General features: G+C 38.0%; 1 protein-coding gene across 14 annotated transcripts in view; it reads left to right on the top strand.

Moving 5' to 3' along the window:
- The window catches only part of LOC307186545 (uncharacterized protein), a 1017825-nt gene extending 1008357 nt beyond the window's left edge, over window positions 1-9468 (top strand). For all 14 annotated transcript variants that reach the window (XR_013828391.1, XR_013828392.1, XR_013828393.1 and 11 more), the window contains one exon: window positions 9058-9468. The gene's annotated coding sequence lies outside the window, so the exon portion shown is untranslated. The remainder of the gene's footprint in view (window positions 1-9057) is intronic.
- The last annotated feature ends 6962 nt before the right edge of the window (window positions 9469-16430 follow it).

The raw sequence follows: 16430 nt of genomic DNA, 5'->3' as shown, positions 1-16430 counted from the left end.
TAATCATTCTGACAGGGGAGTTTGTGTAACTGGAGATGAGACCTATCCCTCTCCTTGTTGGCCTGTTGATTGGCAAGGCGGTTCACATGGAGCTTGGGTCAGGCTGTTCTTTACGCTGTGCATATCTGGTCATATCCTTCAGTGTTTCCATTCCACTTACTGGATAGAGTCCAAAGTTCTTAGTATGGCCTAAAAAGCCCTTCACAGTATGGCTTCTGGCTCCTTCATCCAGCCTTATTGCTCGCCACTCCCCACAATGCAGGCCCCAGGCTTTGTCATTCAGGATGCCTGCAGCTCCTGCAAGGCTCTCAGGCACACGCTGGAAGGTGCTTTCTCTCTGGTCTATCAGGCTGGTCCCTTCTCTTCAACACACAGCCCAGGCTTTATCTCCTTTGTGAAGGCAACATTTTTTACATCTTATAAAGTTCTCCTTGTTCCCACAATTCCCACAGCTTTTACAGCACTGATCACATTTATCCAGTTCTACCTCTTGAACCGACCACCAGCTCCAGGAAGACAGGAATGGTGATATATGTATCTTTCTATCCCTTAGAGTATAGCAGTGCCTGAAATAAGATGAGGTCCATTTTTTTTATATTTAAATTTTTGATGATTCTCATTTTGCCTGTAAGGAAAATGTTGCAGACAGCTTCTAAGATGACTTCTAATAAACTTTACCTCCAATATTTTTACTCCTGTCTAATCCTCTCCACTTGGACTGAATTCACTGACTCGCTTCTAATGAAGATAATGCAGCAGACGTGATGGGATGGCTCGAAGGTTAGGTTACAAAAAGACTGTGACTCCCACCCTGGTGGCTCTCTTGCTCTCTCCATTCACCCTCTCTGAGGACAGTCAGATACAGAGAGACCCACATGGTAAGGAACTGAAAAAGGATCTGGTCAACAGAGAGAGAGAAAATGAGGCCCTCTGTCCAGCATGCTGTGAGGAACTGAAATTCAACCAATAATCATGATGTAACTAAACTTGGAAAGCAGATTCTCCACTACAGTCCCAGCTGACATACTGACTGCTACTTCATGAGAGATCTTGACCCAGAGGCACTCAGCTAAGCTGTGCCTGCATTCCTGACCCATAGAAATTGTGAGAAAAGAAATATTTGTTGTTTTAAACTTCTAAGTTATGGAGTAATCTGTTACATAGCAAAATATAACTAATACAGGGAGTAAAGAATTACACTAAATTATAAACTCTAAATTACGTGGTAGGTAGTATGCTGTGAGTTGGTTTGGTCTTATAACAAAATAGTTTAAAATATAGGCTTTACTCTGTCTGTGTACTTGATGAAAAAAAAAATTCTTCTCAGGCTCCCATAACAAAATACCACTAACTGAAAAGCTTAAAGAACCAATATTTATTTCTCACAGTTTTGGAGGCTGAGAAGGCCAAGACTAAGGTGTTGGCCGACTCAGTTCCTGGTGAGAGCGCTCTTCCTGACTTGCAGATGCCCAATTTCTTACTGTGTCCTCTCATGACAAGGAAAGAGACAACGCACACTAATGTCTCTTCTTATAAGGACACTAATCCTACTGAATCAGGGCACCACCTTTCTACCCTCATTTAACCTTAATAACCTCCTTATAGGTCCTGTCTTCAAATATAGTCACATTGGGAGTTAAGGCTTCAACATATGAAATTTGATGGGACACAATTCAGACCATAACACTCAGCTTTTTCAAAGCATTGAAATTTTTTTTTTCATTATTGTTAATTTAATTCCAAAAATATAAAAAGAACTGTTAAAGTATCTGGGAATAAAACAGTGAAAAAAGCAGGAATCTATTCCTGTTCCAGTTAACAGTGAATTAGTATGTATTGACTAATCTTTCTATAGATAACAATGATAAAGTCTGAAGAAAAAGAAATGTTTGAAGTTATTTAAAAGCATAGGGGAGTAACTGAAAATGGGCAGAAACTGGAAAAGATTTGAGCCTTGAAAGAAAGAGGTCCATGTTTATATGCTCTTTACCCTCAAGGAAATTTCTTAGTCAGCTGTGAACACAGGGCTTCTAGAATTTAAAGAGAGAGCAGAATTCTCACTGATCTAATGTTGAAGGATAGAGTCCAGGCTGCCAACTTGTGGGAAGAGGAGTGAACCTGGAAGAGGGGTGGTCACAAAATATATGTATCCAGAATAATTCCTCAAGTCTGTTGTCGAAAAGACAAATCACCCAATAAAAAGCAATGGGAAAAAGATCTGAGAGACACTCAAACATCACACTATACATAAAAGATCTGTGTGTTCCACTGTATGTAATTTTTACAAAATTTTAAAAAAGAGAAAAGGAAAGCTTGCACTTTTCCTATTCACAGGGAGCTTACACTTTAGACTAATGTGATTTTATTTCTAACTGGCTAAATCAGTTTAGGAGGGAAATTTGAGTATGAGAATGGACAGGATCTAGAAGGGTAGGTGTAGAATAGAAGAGAGTGGGTATAGGCAAACAGATGCAGTCAATCTCAACTGAAATACTTAACAGGGAGGTTGCCACTATGAGATAGTGCCTGGCTCTAGGGAGTGAGATGATTTACCAGACTCTGATTACAGTCGTCCAGATTCATGTCGATTTTATTCCATGATTTGGGTCTAGTCTTGCAGACAGGGAAGCAGATGACAGTTTTCCTCCTCCGCCTGAAAGTAGAGTATTCCTACTAAGAAACCTTTCTTAAGCCAAAATGGCATAAAGCAAAAAAGCAATGAACTCAGGACACATCTTGCTAACGGATGCACAAAATAAATCGAGATTAACAAAGCAAGATGCTCACAGAGACAGTTCAAAGCTGTGGCAGCTTGATGTGGATGCTGAGTGCTGTTCCTGGGGAGATAGCTTGGTGGTGCCACTCTTGCTGCCTCTCTAACATGCTCGCTGCAAAACGAATGCTGAGAGCTATTGTCGCTTTTTTCGTAAAAGCAAAAATCCTTTTCAGATTTCTTTCCTTTAAGGAAAATAGGTCCTGATGTAGGTCTTTCGTAAAATCAAAGTGACAGAAAGCAAACTTTTGAAAATCAGGGGATACCTGTACATGCCTTTTGCAAATGGAAATCTTCACTGGCACACCGAAGATGGGAATGATAGAAAGGTTAGCCTCAGCAGGGAAGAGGATTTTATCGTGGACATTGTTTAGATTCACCGGTGCCTGATCATAACAACAGCAGTTTAACTTTAAGTCAATTTTATTGTTGCTTTTAAATTCTCCAGGAAATAATCCATCTTCCTGCTCCCACTGCCCTTTTTCCTTTGGCAAAGCATTGGATGTCACCATTTGTTTGACCAGGGTACCTTAAAGATAGGACACTTTACTTAGCAACCATGGTTTACCCAATCCCTAACAATTCTGGGTTCTTTTGCTCTGCTTTCCTCCATTCATATAATAGAATGCAAAACTGAGACTCAAGAGACCTAGGAGTTATAACTCTGCCTTCGCCATATAATCAGTGTTAAATGACATAAGTATATGGAATTGAGCCCTCATTCTCCTTTGAAATTTAAATGAAATTGTTCAAGCTTACTAACCTACAATTTTGTGATTTTTGTGAATTCCTAGAGATTTAGTTCCTCATAATTACAACTGGCTCTGAGTTGCTGCTTCTCTTCACTTCCTTATTTCAATCTCTTCTTTACTTCAAAGTCAGTCTCTTTACTATCTTCTTTCTGACTCAGGTGTGGAACACAACTTCTTTTCCTAGATTTCACCAAATCCACTCATCCAATGATTATTATGTGCAGAAGACTCTGTTAAAAGTTTGGGTCAGGGAAGAAGTTTATACTCCAATAACGTACATAATTAAAACAATCCAAGACCATGAATCTGTTCAGCAGCAGAATTTTTTTCATCAAATACCAGCTCAAAACATGTTTCCTGATTCTTCCTTTCTTTTTCAAACTCTCTCCCTAGAAAGCCTATCTTTTATCTAGAAGGATTTATTTATGTGCTTTTCTAAGCAGAAGTGCATCTTCTGGATCTTAAATTTAAGCAGCCCAGAAAAATAGGCAGAAACAAGACATTCTCTTCTGTCTTTTCTCTGACCCCCATGACACTCTGAAATAAAAAGGATGATGATATTTTTCCCCACCGGTATGCTCTGTGTCATCCCTCAGAAGTAAAAAGCTACAACAATTAGCTTTTTTAAAAATATATATATGTATTTTCCTGCAATGTATATTTAAAAAATTAAACACATTAAAAGGTATTTAATTAACTTTTGTTTTCGTTCTTTCTTTAATAACTATTGGTCAAATGACTTCATCTCCCTTGATATCGCTACACATTTTGGCAATATTCAACTGTTTTTGAACCCATATTATGTACCAGAAAAAAATGATAAAATGTTAAATAAGGTAACCTCGTCACTCAAGCTATTTATTTCTCACTATACTGACTGGCCTTTTTAGATACAGATAAGTATGGCTCTGTCTCCATGTGTTTTTTTGGAATGTTCTTCCATACTATTTCTGCACACAGAAGTCTAATGTTATCTACTTCATAAAAAGTCTTTGATTTTCCATTTTGCAGTTTTGTTTCTGAACTTCCATAGCACTTTGTGTTTCTTTTACGTATTTCCATATTCAGTCATTTTCCCCAAATCTGTAAATGTCTTCTACCTCCTTTTCAATTAATGGCAAATTGAATGAAGTCTCTCCATTTGATTTCTTTTTATATCCCTCACAGTGTCTGTTATAATGCTTGCCCCCCCTTTTAGACACTCAACAAATATTTGTAGAAATGATACATTTCAGTGGACATTGACCTTTTTTATTTAAAGCTGTGGTTTTCTTTTTTTTTTTAAGATATTGGGGGTAGGAATTAATTAATTTATTTATTTATTTTTGCTGTGTTGGGTCTTCGTTTCTGTGCGAGGTCTTTCTCTAGTTGTGGCAAGCGGGGGCCACTCTTCATCGCAGTGCGTGGGCCTCTCACTATCGCGGCCTCTCTTGTTGCGGAGCACAGGCTCCAGAGGCGCAGGCTCAGTAGTTGTGGCTCACGGGCCTAGTTGCTGCGCGGCGTGTGGGATCCTCCCAGACCAGGGCTTGAACCCGTGTCCCCTGCATTAGCAGGCAGATTCTCAACCACTGTGCCACCATGGAAGCCCTGGACATTGACATCTTCTCACCTGTCTCCCAACTTGGAATTTAAGAATCTTCTTTGACTCTGTGCCCATTACTTACTGAATCATTTCAACCAAACTTCATGTTTCTTTTTCCATTGTGTATTTAAAACTCTACCCTTCCCCTCTTTCATCAATAAAATCAAATATTTAGTCTCTCCCTGTCCAATCTTGGTAAACTTAAGAATATTTTCTGAAAATTCATACTAGAGTCTGTGACCAAAATGATTTTCTTCTTGCTCTCTTAAAAACCTCACCCACCTCCATGAAACAACTCATTGTTTCCTTCTCAACCTTGCATTAAGAAAAAGAAATTCTTTACCTTAGCTTCCTAGTTATCAATCTCAGCTACAGAATTAAACTGTTATTTATTCTTATTAATATAGATATAAACTACACACTAAGATATCTGTTTTGCTAATTACTTTTTAGATTTATTTTTATCTCTTTTATTACATGTTTCACTCTCCAAGCAGAGAGAAAGGAAAAGGGAAGAATAAAATCTGGAGCTCAAAATTATAATAGAGATATGAAATACTATAGCCATTAGTTTAAAAACTAACAAAGTCTAACGGTATGCACTGGATTATTATGGTTTTTCTATGTTTCTATGTATAGATGATGTTAAACAGTTTCAGAGTTATCATGATCATATTTTAGGATTTGTATATATAAATATGTATATGGTAATGGCACTAAAATATGTCCTAATTGATGGCATTTCTGAAGAAGTCATCTGACTTGTTAAAAATGGCATCAGTATAAATCTGATAAAACACAAGAGGATATGAGACTTCTCAGAAAACATTTCATGCTGAACAACCCCAAATTCCCTGGGTACCTTGTAGCCATTGAAATACTATGCCCTTAACTCAAGAGCAGCATTGGGGGCGGGAGGTGGTGATAAAAACTAGAAGATAACCTGAAATAATATTCATGGGAGAGGTTTATATCAATCAGTTCATGTGGTTTTATATTAAACCAGAAAAAATAAGTACTAGACTCCCTAACATCCAATTCGAATTTCCCAGAAACTTCTTAGATCATTGCTTTTTCCCAGGGAAAAAGAATCTTCTATATTTTCCTGATACTGGAAATATAGTAATCATATATCCTAGATTATACAGGACCATATCTATTTTTTAAAGCCTTCTCCATAGCTAGATCATGTATCAAAATACCTGCCCCAAAACATAATTCTGAAAATAAAAATTGAACCCTAGAAATTTCAGAACCATTGTTTTATTCTGGTGTTTTAAATTTGTTTTAAGTTTTTCCTTTGAGGCAGCTCTCTCCTCTGGTAACATGTGGGATTGGCTGACCGAAATAAAACTTCACCTCCAGTCACTGGAAAACCAGAATTGATCCTGTAGCCTACAGACCAATCCATCAACCGCTCAATGATCAGATTCTGTCTCTCTGAAATGAATGAAGAGACACAGAGGCCCTGATAGAAAAGTCTGGGTACGTGAAATGAAAATTCATTTAGGGTCAGATTTACCCACGTGTACAATTATGAGAAGCAGACAAAGCTGGTCTCTTCTCTTGGCTTGAAGAACAGAACAGACATACAAAGAAAAATCCTTGTCCCGAAGGTCTCCAGGTTCTCAAAGGTTGTCTCCCACAGGACCTGGCTGAGGTTTGCTTCTTTATTCTTCAATATAGCTTTCTATTTAAGCAAGCCTAAAGGGGGCCCTTATTACCAAAGCACATTGAGTAAAACACTAGTGTTTGAGCTATAAGTTGCTACTTACTAAGGAAAACACATTGTGCAATTGAGGCAGATTTCTGGGTCATTCCAATCAAAATATATTTTAAGGGGAGATACTCCATGGAGGATTAATTCTTTTTTTCCTTATCAATATTACTTTTCTTCCTTATCTACCATAACAAATACTTTAACAGAACTTTCCTTAAACATCGTTCCCTTAAAAATATTGGAAAGATCATTCAAATTACCAACTATTTTAACAAATCAAAGAGTGCAAGAAATAGCCTAATTATATTCTCTTGTCCTAACTTTCAATAAACTAGCTATATGGCTACAGGCAGGTTACTTTCTCATAGCCATCAAGGGACTCAAGGCCCAGTTCCCTCATCTAAAAACAGAGGTTATTTTAGATGCCATCAAAGATTTCTTAAAGCATAAAAAATATTGTAGTTCTAAATTCATAGAAGTGGTGCCCAAGAAAAATTAAAAATAGCCACAATTAGGTTTTTTTAATTAACTTGCTCAGCTGTGAGCATTGTGATAAAAATACAATGTAATTGTGATTAATGTTGTAATCAATTATCATTTTTATCGTAACGAATCAGGAAGAGATATCCCACAGCTACAAAGACAACAGTACAGTACAGATTGCTGCGAATAGTAATGCTTTTCCTTTATGTAGTTTTATAGCTTAAGAAAACATTTTGTATGCATTATCTCATTTGATCTCACACCTACTCTATGAAATATGCCTTGATAAAATATGCCCACAGAAATTTTAAGGTGGCATCATGGAAGCTCACAAAAAGATGATTTTCAACTTAGGGGGGATTAGTATAATTTATAAGGCGGTTAAAACCGTAATTCCCAACATTTTAAGTGGGTAGGTCAAAGATTACTTGAGAATCTGAAGAGATTCATGAATCTTTACCCAAAACATGTACATACCTACAACTCTTGACACTTAAAGTCCGTCTGTGGAACCCCTAGGAGCTCATGAATCCTTCATTATTTACCTCTGATCCTAGGACAGAATGCTGCGCATTTTGGGAACTCATCAATGAGAAAAGTAAAATAAATTTTTCTTTTAGGTCTATAAGTGTAGGTAAAAGAAGAAAGAATATTTAATATTTACTGAGTATTAAATTCTTGACATTCTTATCCTATTGAACTCTAACAATAGCCCCATAAAGTAGAAATTATCTTCAATTTAAAGCTAAGGTCCAGAGAGATCTAGTTACTTGCACATAAGTAGAAAGCAGTAGGAGGAATTTAAATGTAAGTGTTTATGATCGACACAAAGCATAACTATAAATTAAAAAAATTAACTTTAAAAGAATTTAAAGTGAAGAGTCTCTGGTCCACGGAAAGGATGTATTCTTTCTACTACAGGTTAACACATTGTTCGGGAAAAGAAAACAACAATGTTTGTTTGACAGCCTTTGTGGTAGTTGGGCTTAAGAATTTAGATAAGCATCTTTGCATAACTTCATCCTTATAGTTCTAAACAAGAGGTGAGGAGAGATGATGTAGTGCATGAAGAAGTGCTGATGTTGTATCACATTTGAGAAATTTTATGTTGTGAAGGTACATCTGAGGTAAATAGAGCAGACTAGAGATATATAGCAAGACTAGATATAAGCACATCTCAGGCCAAACAGGAAAGAGGCTTTACCTGTGACACCAGAAGCAATGAAAAGAATGCCCATGAGAGGGAAGTGGGACTGCCACGGAGCATAGGATGGAGTCATAGCTGTCCCCTATCTTCAGGTGTACAAGCACTGCTTCAGGCCTGGAGCGGTCCCCACCACATTTGGATGGATCACTTTCTGGTTATCTTTGGAGAGACACCCTTACCATGGTCACACATTATCAAAGGTGTGATCCTTGGGCACAATCTTTCTATGCATTTATTGGGCCAATCCTCTAATTCCTTCCCCCACTTTTAGTGGACCCCAAAACATTGTCCTTAATACTTTTGGGGGGTCATCTATAATAGCCTATTAGGGAAAAAGAAGCACTTTAGCTCTCTGGGCCCTTGTTTCCCTTCAGCTCATCTGCCCTATAGTAACTTCCAACACAAGGCTCTACCAGATCAATTCCTATGGGAGCTTCTCCTGGGAAGTTACTGCTGCCACCACTGGACAAAGAGATGGTCATTTCTCTAGAGACTAAGCTCCTAGAAATCTCAGATCTACCCTTTTCTTTTTGTTTATAGGTAACATGCTTCTCTCACAATCTCCATGACAATGCCACATGATTCTCCAACTTGGACAAGTGGAATCAGAATCATCTGGAAAGTTTTTACATATATTGATTCCAGGACTCTATTCTTATGGCTTCGAATACAGTAAATCTGAGGAAAGATCCAGAAATCTACCTATTTATCCACACATCCATCTATCATTCCATCTGTCTCCCTCCCTAGGTAACTCTGGCAATGAGTTTGGAGTACCTCTGTACTACAGATCATACAGGAACAGGTACACAGTTCAGAGCTTTTATTTGGAATTGCCCAGAAACAAATACTGAAAAAATAATTTGGAGTCTAGAATAGGTTATAATACATTTTTGTATGCATATAATTTTTATTAGGGCAGCTTAGAATGAAAACTGCATAATTTTTGGAAAGATGTAAATACATAGCCTTGTTATTCAAGTTTGGCACCAGTGCATCTGCCAAAAAGGCATTAGTTAACAGACCCACCTCTAGGCTTGAGCCTTCTTTCCCAACCCCCTCTTGCTGTCATGGCATCCAGAGAGCAAGGCACTCTTCTCTTTGAAACTCTGATTTATCCCCTGAGCTTCATGTCTTAATTGTCCTTCTCAAAGTCACTTGAACTGTGACTCAATCAGATCTTCTCCGCTTTAATCACAATCTCAGTGAGTACATCCCAGATTTACCTCTATCTTAATTATCTTTTTCAATAATGAGCTTAACTTTATTCACATCCTTTTATAGCTCCCATTTACCTGGTAGGTGCTACTGTAACAGATTCTCCTTTCAGTTACACTGCCTCAAGATCATGATTTCCTCTGGCACTCTCAGCGTTACTCCCATACATTTTTATTTTATCACATGAAACCTGTTAAACAGGGACAGTCCAACTTGATTTGTAAGAAGGAGTAGTTTCTACAAGTCTGTAAAGTGCAAAGAGATGGCTGTGCTTCTTAATTTAAGAAGAGTTGTGGCAGAGTTACCGTCTCCCCACAACTAGGATACCTGCCGGCCGCTGGTGGGGAACTCTGATGCCCAAGGAGATGGGAGAAACCCCAAAGTGAACCTGCAGGATGTAGGGGGACTGAGGGGGGAGGAGAAGTGGAGGCCAGACAGGATCAGCACCCCTGAGGCCAGGGAGATCATGAGAGGCAGGCGGGAAGGAGTCTCTGGGAAGAGCCGGAGAGGAACGGAGGGCGATTGCCCTGCCCACTCGGGCATGGGGAGCCTGCTGAGCTCCCAGGCCAATCCCCTGCCCTCCAAGGTCCCCCCTCCCCCCGGCCACATTGGTCCTGGGGGCATAGAAGGGAGGACGGGGAGATCAGGAGAGGCAGGTGGGAGAGACCCTCCCAGACCAGAAGAGCAAGAGAGGAGAGGGGGGCGTTTGCCCCACCCACTCAAGCCCAGGAAACCTAATGGGCTCCCAGGTGAGGTCCCCTGCCCTCTGAGACCAGGAGTGGGGGGCACAGCTGGGTCCCTCCTGTTCCTTGAGCCTAAGCCCCACCCCCCACAGTCCCCAGGGCCTTTTCCAGCCCTGTGGGTCCTGAGCATACACCCCGCCCACCACCCAAACCTTGCCCTTGCTTAGGCCCCACCCTTCACAGCCAAGGCCTTTCCCCGCTCCTTTTTTTTTTTCTTTTCCCTCCTCCTCTTTTTTACTATTGTGGTATTGATGTAGCTTCCAGTTGTTGATTCATCTATATTTTTATTTTTACTTTCTTCCTAACATACGTTAGTTTCCTAGTCTAATTTTATTTTTTACTTTGTTATTGTTATTTTGTTTTTAGTTTTTTTGTTTTTTGCCACCCCACATGGCTTGCAGAATCTTGGTTCACAAGCCCAGGGTTGGGTGGTGGGAGCTCTGAGTCTGAACCACTGGACTAACAGAGAACCTCAGACCCCAAGGAATATTAATCAGAGTGAGGTCTCACAGAGTCCCTCATCTCAGCACCAAGACCTAGCTCCACCCAATAGCCTACAAACTCCAGTGTTGGAAGCCTCAGGCTGAACAACCAGTGAAACAGGACTATAATCCCACTCATAAAAAAAAAAAAATGTCACAGATGAAGGAGCAAGGTAAAAACCTAGATGACCAAATAAATGAAGAGGAAAGAGGCAATGTACCTGAAAAAGAATTCAGCGTAATGATAGTAAAGATGATCCAGAATCTTGAAAATAGAATGGAAGTATGGATTGAGAAAATACAAGAAATGTTTACCAAAGATCTAGAAGAACTAAAGAACAAACAAACAGAGATGAACAACACAATCACTGAAATGAAAAATACACTAGAAGGAATCAATAACAGAATAACTGAGGCAGAATAATGAATAAGTGAGCCAGAGGACAAAGTGGTAGAAATAACTGCCAAGGAGCAGAATAAAGAAAAAAAATGAAAAGAATTGAAGAAAATCTCAGAGACCTCTGGGACAACACTCAACACACCAGCATTCGAATTATAGGGATCCCAGAAGAAGGAGAGGAAAAGAAAGGGTCTGAGAAAATATTTGAAGAGATTATAGTTGAAAACGTCCCTAACATGGGAAAGGAAATAGTGACCCAAGTCCAGGAAGCACAGACAGTCCCACACAGGATAAATCCTAGGAAAAACACACCACGACACATATTAATCAAACTAGCAAAAATTGAATTCAAAGAGAAAATATTAAAATCAGCAAGGAAAAAAACAAAAAATAACATAAAAAGGAATCCCCATAAGATTATCAGCTGATTTTTCAGCAGAAACTCTGCAGGCCAGAAGGGAGTAGAAGGATATACTTAAAGTGATGAAAGGGAAAAACCTACAACCAAGATTACTCTACCCAGCAAGGATCTCATTCAGATTTGATGGAGAAGTCAAAAGCTTTTCAGACAAACAAAAGCTAAGAGAATTCAGCACCACCAAACCAGCTTTACAACAAAGGCTAAAGAAACTTCTCTAAGTGGGGAAACACAAAAGAAGAAAAAGACCCACAAAAACAAACCCAAAACAATTAAGAAAATGGTAATAGGAACATACATATGGATAACAACCTTGAATGTAAATGGATTAAATGCCCTAAACAAAAGACACAGACTGGCTGAATGGATACAAAAACAAGACCCATATATATGCTGTCTACAAGAGACCCACTTAAGACCTAGGGACACATATGGACTGTAAGTGAAGGGATGAAAAAAGATATTCCATGCAAATGGAAATCTAAAGAAAGCTGGAGTAGCAATATTCGTATCAGATAAAATTGACTTAAAGACTGTTACAAGACATAAGGAGAGACACTACATAATGATCAAAGGATCATCCAACAAGAAGCTATAACAATTATAAATGTTTATGCACCCAACATAGGAGCACCTCAATACATAAGGCAAATGCTAACAACCATGAAAGGAGAAATCGACAGTAACACAATCATAGTAGGGGACTTTAACACCCCACTTTCACCAATGGACAGATCATCCAAAATGAAAATAAATAAGGAAACACAAGCTTTAAATGACACAACAGACCAGATAGATCTAATTGATATTTATAGAACATTGCACCCAACAGTGGCAGAATACTCTTTCTTCTTAAGTGCTCATGTAACATTCTCCAGGATAGATCACATCTTGGGTCAAAAATCAAGCCTCAGAAAATTTAAGAAAATTGAAATCATATCAAGCATCTTTTTTGACCACAACACTATGAGATTGGAAATGAATTACAGGAAAAAAAACTGTAAAAAACACAAATACATGAAGACTAAACAGTGTACTACTAAATAACCAAGAAATCACTGAAGAAATCAAAGAAGAAATTTAAAAATACATAGAAAAAAATGACAAAGAAAACACAATGACCCAAAACCTATGGGATGCAGCAAAAGCAGTTCTAAGAGGGAAGTTTATAGCAATTCAATCTCACCTCAAGAAACAAGAAACATCTCAAGTAAACAATCTAACACCACACTTAAAACAACGAGAGAAAGAAGAACAAAGAAAACTCAGTAGAAGGAAAGAAATCATAAAGATCAGAGCAGAAATAAATGAAATAGAAATGAAGAAAACAGTAGCAAAGATCAATAAAACCAAAATCTGCTTCTTTGAGAAGATAACATTGATAAACCATTAGCCAGACTCATCAAGAAAAAAGGGGAAAGGATGCAAATCAATAAAATTAGAAATGAAAAAGGAGAAATCACAACTGATACTGCAGAAATACAAAGAATTATAAGAGACTACTACAAACAACTATATGACAATAAAATGGACACCATGAAGAAATGGACAAATTCTTGGTAAGGTACAATTTTCCAAGACTGAACCAGGAAGAATTAGAAAATATAAACGGACCTATCACAAGTAATGAAATTGAAACCATAATTTAAAATCTTCCAACAAACTACAGTCCAGGACCAGATGGCTTCATAGGCAAATTCTATCAAACATTCAGAGAAGAGCTAACACCGATCCTTCTCAAATTCTTCCAAAAAATTGCAGAGGGAGAAACACTCCCAAATTCAGTCTACGAAGCCAACATCACCCTGATACCAAAACCAGAAAAAGATATCACACAGAAAAGAAAATTATAGACCAATATCATTGATGAACATAGATGCAAAAATCCTGAACAAAATACTAGCAAAGAGAATCCAACAGCACATTAAAAGAATCATACACCATGATCAAGTGGGATTTATCCCAGGGATGCAAGGATTCTTCAATATACGCAAATCAATCGATGTGGTACACCACATTAACAAATTAAGGAATAAAAATGATATGATCATCTCAATAGATGCAGAAAAAGCTTTTGACAAAATTCAACACCGATTTATGATAAAAACTCTCCAGAAAATGGGCATAGAGGGAACCTACCTCAACATAATAAAAGTCATATATGACAAACCCACAGCAAGCATCATACTCAATGGTAAAAAACTGAAAGCATTTCCACTAAGATCAGGAACAAGACAAGGATGTCCACTCTTGCCACTCTTATTCAACATAGTTTTGGAAGTCCTAGTCACAGTAATCAGAGAAGAAAAAGAAATAAAAGGAATACAAATTGGAAAAGAAGGTAAAACTGTCACTGTTTGCCTAGGACATGACACTATACATAGAAAATCCTAAAGATGCCACCAGGAAACTACTAGAACTAATCAATGAATTTGGTAAGGTTGCAAGATACAAAATTAATGCACAGAAATCTCTGGCATTCCTATACACCAACAATGAAAAATCAGAAAGACAAATTAAGGAAACACCCCCATTTACCATTGTAACAAAAGGAATAAAATACCTAGGAATAAACCTGCCTAAGGAGGCAAAAGACTTGTACTCAGAAAACTGTAAGACACTGATGAAAGAAATCAAAGATGACATAAACAGATGGAGAAATATACCATGTTCTTGGATTGGAAGAATCAATATTGTGAAAATGACTACACTACCCAAAGCAATCTACATATTCAGTGAAATCCCTTTCAAACTACCAATGGCATTCTTCACAGAATTAGAACAAAAAATCTTACAATTCATATGGAAACACAAAACACCCCAAATAGCCAAAGCAACCTTGAGAAAGAAAAACAGAGTTTGAGAAATCAGGCTCTCTGACTTCAAACTATACCACAAAGCTACAGTAATCAAGACAGTATGGTACTGGCACAAAAACAGAAATATAGATCAATGGTACAGGATAGAATGCCCAGAGATAAACCCACGCACATATGGGCACGTAATTTACAAAAAAGGAGGCAAGAACATACATGGTGAAAAGACAGCCTCTTCAATAAGTGTTGCTGGGAAAACTGGACAGCTACATATAGAAGAATGAAATTAGAACACTCCCTAACACCATACACAAAAATAAACTCCAAATAGATTAAATACTTAAATGTAAGACCATACACTATAAAACTCTTAGAGGAAAACATAGGAAAAACACTCTTTGACAAAAATCACAGCAAGATCTTTTTTGACCCACCTCCTAGAGTAATGAAAATAAAAACAAAAATAAACAAATGGGACCTAATGAAACTTAAAAGCTTGTGCACATCAAAGGAAACCATAAACAAGACAAAAATACAACCCTCAGAATGGGAGAAAATATTTGCAAATGAAACAACAGACAAAGGATTAATCTCCAAACTATACAAACAGCTCATGGAGCTCAATATCAAAAAAACAAACAATCCAGTTAAAAAATGGGTGGAAGACCTAAATAGACATTTCACCAATGAAGACATACAGATGGCCAAGAGGCACATGAAAAGATGCTCAACATCACTAATTATTAGAGAAATGCAAATCAAAACTACAATGAAGTATCACCTCACGCCAGTCAGAACGGCCATTATCAAAAAATCCAGAAACAATAAATGCTGGAAAGGGTATGGTGAAAAGGGAACCCTCTTGCACTGTTGGTGGGAATATCAATTGATACAACCACTATGGAAAACAGTAAGGAGGTTTCTTAAAAAACTAAAAGTAGAACTACCATATGACCCAGCAATCCCACTCCTGGGCATATACCCTGAGAAAACCATAATTCAAAAAGAAACATGTACCACAATGTTCATTGCAGCACTATTTACAATAGCCAGGACATGGAACCAACCTAAATGTCCATCTACAGATGAATGGATAAAGAAGATGTGGCACATATATACAATGGAATATTACTCAGCCATAAAAATAAATGAAACTGAGTTATTTGTAGTAAGGTAGATGGACCTAGAGTCTGTCATACAGAGTGAATGAAGTAAGTCAGAAAGAGAAAAACAAATATGGAATCTAAAAAAACCCACAAATGGTACTGATGAACCTAGTTGCAGGGCAGGAATAAAGAGGCAGACATAGAGAATGGACTTGAGGACATGGGGTGGGAGGGCAAAGCTGGGGTGAAGTAAGAGTAGCATCGACATATATAAACTACTGAATGTAAAATAGTTGGCTGGTGGGAAGCAGCTGCATAGCACAGGAGATCGCCTCGGTGGTTTGCGATGACCTAGAGGCGGTGGGATAGGGAGGGTGGGAGGGAGGCTCAAGAGGAAGAGGATAAAGGGACATGTGTATGCATATGGCTGATTCGCTTTGCTGTGCAACAGAAACTAACACAGTAAAGCAATTATACTCCAAAAAAGATCTATTTAAAAAAAAAAAGAACAGTTGTGTGGCAAACAGCACTACGGGGCTTAGAAAACTCCAAACGGAAAACTAAAGAATGAGAATTCTAGAACTTGCCATTTTAAGTTCTTGAGATGCTGGAGATAAGGCAAAAGGATAGAGGAAGTCAAATAAGTAAAAGAATAAAAGGAAGAAAGTAAAATTTTAAGGTCACTGACAGCATAGGAACTAAAAATAAAAAGAAATAATAGCAGAATGCT

This window comes from Stenella coeruleoalba, assembly GCF_951394435.1.
Source record: "Stenella coeruleoalba genome assembly, chromosome: 5".
NCBI lineage: Eukaryota > Metazoa > Chordata > Mammalia > Artiodactyla > Delphinidae > Stenella > Stenella coeruleoalba.
The sequence above is the reverse complement of the archived record's forward strand: the minus strand, read 5'-3'. Positions and strand labels throughout refer to the sequence as shown.